Consider the following 6,338-nt stretch of genomic DNA (forward strand, 5'->3'; position numbering starts at 1 on the left):
ATATTATTTTATATTATATTTATACCGGTATTTATATCATATATCATATTATACCAATATTTATATTATATTTGTACTGGTATTTATATCATATATCATATTATACCAATATTTATATTACATTATATCATATCATATCATATCATATTATAATTATATCATACTATATCATACCATACCATATTATTTTAATATACCAGTATTTATATTATATTACATTATATCAAATCATATATCATATCATATTATATTATATCATACCATATTATATCATATCATACCTCACCATACCATACAATATTATTTTATTATACTGGTTATTATGTTATGTTATGTTAAGTTATGTTATATCTAATATATATTACGTTACATTACATTATGGCATTACATTACATTACAGCATTGCATTGCATTGCATTGCATTGCATTTATAACCATTTTTCACACTTACAACCATTTCGGCATCCCTATGGACACACGATCAAAATTCAGGCACTTCAAAACTGGCATGTATTTATAACAGTTGAGATGTCCTGGGATTCACGGGATCCCCTTTTTATTTATTTATTTTTATTTTTTATTTGTCAGTTGCTTGCCTTACAAGATAATACGTATAAGTAAAAACATAGCTATCAATACATGGATACATTTAAGAAAAATAAAAAAAATATAAAAGAAACAATAGGACAGGGACAGTAGGCACGTTGGTGCACTTATGCACACCCCCTAGAGACCTCTTAGGAAAGGGGTGAGGTCAATAGTAGACAGTCTAAGGTTAAATTTTTGGGGGGTTGGGGAAGAAACCACAGAGTCAGGTAGAGTATTCCAGACATTGACCACTCTGTTGCTGAAGTCGTATTTCCTGCCATCAAGTTTGGTGCGATTAACCTTGAGTTTGTATCTATTGTGTGCTCTTTTATTGTTATGGTTGAAGCTGAAGTATTCATTGACAGGTAGGACATTACAATGTATGATTTTATATACTATACTTAGATCGGACCGAAAGTGGCGTAGTTCTAGGTTTTCTAAGTTTAGAATTTCGAGTCTGGTGTCATAAGGTATTCTACAATGAGTAGAGGAGTGGAGAACTCTTCTTGTGAAATATTTCTGGACTTTCTCAATTGTGCTAATATCAGATACGTAATGTGGGTTCCAGACTGATGAACTGTATTCGAGTATTGGTCTAGCAAATGTTTTGTATGCTCTAGTTAGTAGTGTGATATTACCAGAGAAAAAGCTACGTAGGATTAGGTTAACAACTCTTAATGCCTTTTTGGCTATGTAGTTACAGTGAGCTCTAGCACTTAGATCATTAGAGATGAGTATTCCAAGGTCCTTTACAGAGCTTGGATCATCAACAAGATCTTGACTATTTAGCTTGTATTTTATTTTCTGATTTTTTTTGCCAATATGTAAGACAGAGCATTTATTTGTTGAGATTTGAAGTTGCCATTTTTTGACCATTCTGATATATAGTCAAGATCTTTTTGAAGGGTAGCAGTATTGTCTGTGGTATTGAACAGCTTTACATCATCAGCTAAAAGAACGCAGTTGCTCTTAATATGATCACAGAGGTCATTTATGTAGAGTATGAAAAGAGTTGGTCCTAGAACACTGCCTTGGGGGACACCACTATTGACAGGTACAGAATTTGATAGGACACTCCCAATTTTGACCATTTGTTGTCTGTTTGACAAGAATGCTTCTATCCAGTTATACAGTTGTCCAGAGATACCATAAGATTTTAGTTTTAGGAGTAGTTTGTTGTGTACCACTGAATCAAAGGCTTTACAGAAGTCTATGTAGATTGTGTCTATTGCTTTGCCCTGATCGAGTTGTGTCGTCCATATGTTTTTGCAGTGTAAGAGTTGCAGATTACATGATAGTTTTTTTCCTGAAACCAAATTGTTTATTAGAGAGTAGGTTGTTTGTTTCTAAGTGGAGGATGATGGATTAGTTAATAATTGATTCCATGACTTTTTGTGACTTTGTGACTGATGATGTTGCCTAGTTGGGTCATGAAACATCTGCAAGAAAACCACCAAGCTCAGAGAGTACCCAGGACTGTAAAGGATGAATGTAAATGACCATACTGTTGCTAGGAAAACTACAAATATATTTCTGGGTGTTCATCTCCACCAGACAGGATCCATACCTTTCTCCTTTTTAGGCTGATCTAAAAAGATCAAAGTAATCCGAGCGTATACCTGTTTTGCGCAACTACTTCTTCTCAAGCAAAGCTTACTTTGAGCCACAAATTCTTTGTGCTGATTTGGACGAATTCTGGTGTCAATCAGGATTTTTTTTAAAAAAAAAAAAAAGACTTAAATGTCATTTCTGATAGTTGCTTTTAGGTAGTTGCTTTTAAATGCAAGCAATTAACTTGGTGGCTCTCTGCCCATAAAGGGTCAGGAGGCAAACCCATATATTAAGCTGGGCACCCCTTTGATGGCCGGAAGAGAGAAAGTTCTTTGAGATTATTAAACCTGAACAGAAGGGAGAAATCCATCATTTGTACCCCAGAGATTTGCATTTAATAAACTGTGAAATACCTGGGAGTGTAATGCATTTTTGATCAGTAGTGCCTGCAACCTTTTTAATAAGACCGGATCCCAAATACATGGTAGGTTGGAGTTGCTTTGAGTTTGACCCTGGTGGGCAGAGAATTCAAGATGAAGAATATTTGCAGAAGGTTGAGAGTTAAAGACTTCCCAGCTCGTTGGACTAGACAGCTTTATAAGAGAAGGGAAACCATTTGTGGACTTTCTAGGCACTAAAGATCACAAATACTTAACAGAGGGATTTGAAGGAATAGAATAGGGAATAGAATAGAATAGGTATAAAAGAATAGGATAGGAATAGAACAGAATAGAATAGGGAATAGAATAGAATAAGTACAAAACAATAGAACAGAACAGAACAGAACAGAATAGAAATAAAACAAGAATAGAATTGAATAGAAAATAGGAATAGAATATGTATAAAACAATAGAATGGGATGGGATGGGATGGGATAGGATAGGAATAGAATAGAATAGAATAGAATAGAATAGAATAGAATAGAATAGAATAGAATAGAATAGAATAGAACAAAAATAGAATAGAATAGAATAGAATAGAATAGAATAGAATAGAATAGAATAGAATAGAATAGAATAGAATAGAATAGAATAGAATATGGAATGGAGAATAGAATAGAATAGAATAGAATAGAATAGAATAGAATAGAATAGAATAGAATAGAATAGAATAGAATAGAATAATTTATTGGCCAAGTGTGATTGGACACACAAGGAATTTGTCTTCGGTGCATAAGCTCTCAGTACATAAAAATACATTCACCAAGAATCATAAGATAGAACACTTAGTGATCGTCATAGGATACTAAATAAGCAATCAAATCATACTAGGAAACTAAATAAAACAATATAAATTGTAAAGATATAAGCAACAAGGTTATATAGTCATCAGTAAGAGGAGATAGATAATAGGAAGGATAGGCAGAAGCTGGGACGAGTAATGGGAGCTCACTCCGTTATGCGGCGCTAGGGATTTGAACCGCCGAACTACCGACCTTTCTGATTGACAAGCTCAGCGTCTTAGCCACTGAGCCACTGCGTCCCCAAAAAGAGATCTTACATGTCCCCTAAGTATGTAGCAGAACTTCTGGATCTGAATGTCTTTCAGACTCTTTTCCTTGGCAGATTTACTACTTTCTTGTTTTACAATCCCTTGAGTACGCTGTCAAGATGTGGGGTTACTTGGCAGGCGCACAGCAGTTCAGGCAAATTCATGTTTTCCCCGCAAGCTGAAAAACACACAACTATGCAAGGAATCTGCTCCTGTCAATTTTCTTAATGGTTGGGAAGGGCCTCGAAAGAAAAGCATGTGGGAATGTTCCCATACCAATGGTCTAATTTGGGGACCTGAGATGTGGGAATGATTGTAGGAAGCTTCTAGTTCCAACAGAATATTTCTAGCTCGGGGTTGACATGAAGGGACCTTGGTGGTTTCTGAGCTTGGTGGTTTCCTTGCAGATGTTTCATGACCCAACTAGGCAACATCATCAGTGCTAAAAGGGAGTGGGGTTTGTAGAGAGGAGGAAGAGGAATAGAATAGAGTAGAGTGGAGTGGAGTGGAGTGGAGTGGAGTGGAGTGGAGTGGAATGGAATGGAATAGAATAGAATAGAATAGAATAGAATAGAATAGAATAGAATAGAATAGAATAGAATAGAATAGAATAGAATATGGAGAAGAATAGAATAAAATAGAATAGAGTAGAGTAGAGTAGAGTAAAATAGAATAGAATAGAATAGAATAGAATAGAATAGAATAGAATAGAATAGAATAGAATAGAATAGAATAGAATAGAATAACAGAGTTGGAAGGTACCTTGGAGGTCTTCTAGTCCAACCCCCTATGCCATTTCAGACAAACGGATGTCCAATCTCTTCTTAAAAGTGTTCCAGTGTTGGGGCATTCACAACTTCTGGAGGAAAGTTGTTGCAATGATTAATGTATTATGCTGTAGCTCTTTCTTTAAGACACGGGAGTCCAACCTTGGCAATATTGAGGACTTGTAGACTTCAGCTCCCAGAATTACCCAGCCAGCCATGCAATCTGGGTAATTCTGGGAATTGAAGTCCACAAGTCTTCAAGTTGAGTTCACAAGTCTTCAGATTGGCTGGGGAATTCAAACATGGCTGGCTGGGGAACTCTGGGAGTTGAAGTCCACGAGGAAGAGGAGGACTGTGGGGGTCCTTGGTGGTTTCTTGCAGATATTTTATGACCAACTAGGTAACATCATCAGTGCTAGGAAGGAGTGGGATTTGTGGGGGGAGGAGGAGGAGGAGGAGGAGGAGAACTGTTGGGTCCTTGGTAGTCTCTGAGCTTGGTGGTTTCTTGGAGCCGTTTTATGACCCAACTAGGTAACTTCAAGTTGACTGGTGAGGAACTCTGGGAGTTGAAGTCCACAAGGAGGAGGAGGAGGACTGTTGGGTCCTTGGTGGTCTCTGAGCTTGGTGGTTTCTTGCAGATGTTTTATTACCTAACTAAGTCATCTCATCAATGCCAGTAGGGAGTAGGGTTGGAGGAGGAAGAGGAGGAGGAAGAGGAGGAGAAGGAAGAGGAGGTGGAAGAGCTGCAATGGTATGGCATGGAGAACATCAACTGCAGAAGTGAGAAGTCCATATCCCTCCCTCTTTGAACCCCTTCCTGGCACCATCACATCCCTGGCTACCCAAAGCACCTGCTCTTTCTTCCACCACCACCCCCCAATCCATGCCTGCTCGAATCCACACCCTGGGTTTTCTGGGGAAGCCAACTTGAAGCACTCATCCCAAAGGCCCTTGGCAGGCCAACCCCAACTCCCTTCCTCTCAGCGTGAACGCCCGCTGGCTTCTTCGGTTGACGGAGGGGGTCTCCATCCACGGAAGGGGGGGTAAACCTGGTGACCCAGAGGTGGGCCCCCATCTCCCACCGACGTTGCTTTGAAGATGCTCAACCAGGTGGGGCGAGGCACAAGTCCAGCATGCAGGCGCTCGTTGGCTGGCTTTGGGGCGGCGATGAACTTCTCTTCCCAGTTGATTTATGGAGCTGGCCAATTTGTGCGGGGAGGGGCGCTCGTTTGGGTCCAGTGGTTGAAGACAATAACAGGGGGTGGGAGTCATGGAAGGCGTTGAGCTCACGGCTTGCTGCTGGTGGTTTTCTTTTCTTCTTTTTTTAAAAAAAGAGGGAGTCATTCTGTTTTGCTTTGGTTTTTTTTTTTACTACAGCCTCCGGGGTGTGTGAATGTTTCACAAGCCAGCATCAGAAGGGGGTGAAGGAAGGGAAGATGCTGTATAATGCTGCAGCGCTAGCCGGCCCCCTTGAATTCAGGGGAGGGGGCGTCTTTTCTTGGCCAAGTAGAAATGGGGTTGCAGCACGGGTGGCTGGGCAAGACGGAGCATGTTGGCGCGGCCTGTGTGTGGCTTCCGGGGTTTGCGTCGTTCCTTAGGATTTTATTTTTATTGTAAAAAAGTTTTTTTTTATTCTTTATATTTCAAAAAAAAAAAAAACCATCTCTTTTAGCGGCCGGCATGGTTTTCACACTTCCATACAAACAGGACCTTGGTGACATATTCATCGTCCACATTTGGTTTAATATCATATCCTTACGTTTCATATTTTCTATAAATTTTCTCAGATATTCTTATATTGTTCCTTAGGATTTTTAGAGCGCATGAAGGAAGGGATTGAAGTGAAGTGATCAGCCTTACATGCTCAAGGTTATTTTGGCCAGCTGCCCTCAACCTACTTTGTAATCTGGACCCTTCCTTCCTTCCTTCCTTCTCTTCCTC

The sequence above is a fragment of the Notechis scutatus genome, chromosome 6 (assembly GCF_049901735.1).
Source record: "Notechis scutatus isolate UNSWTSFEM ecotype Mainland chromosome 6, rNotScu1.2, whole genome shotgun sequence".
Taxonomy (NCBI): domain Eukaryota; kingdom Metazoa; phylum Chordata; class Lepidosauria; order Squamata; family Elapidae; genus Notechis; species Notechis scutatus.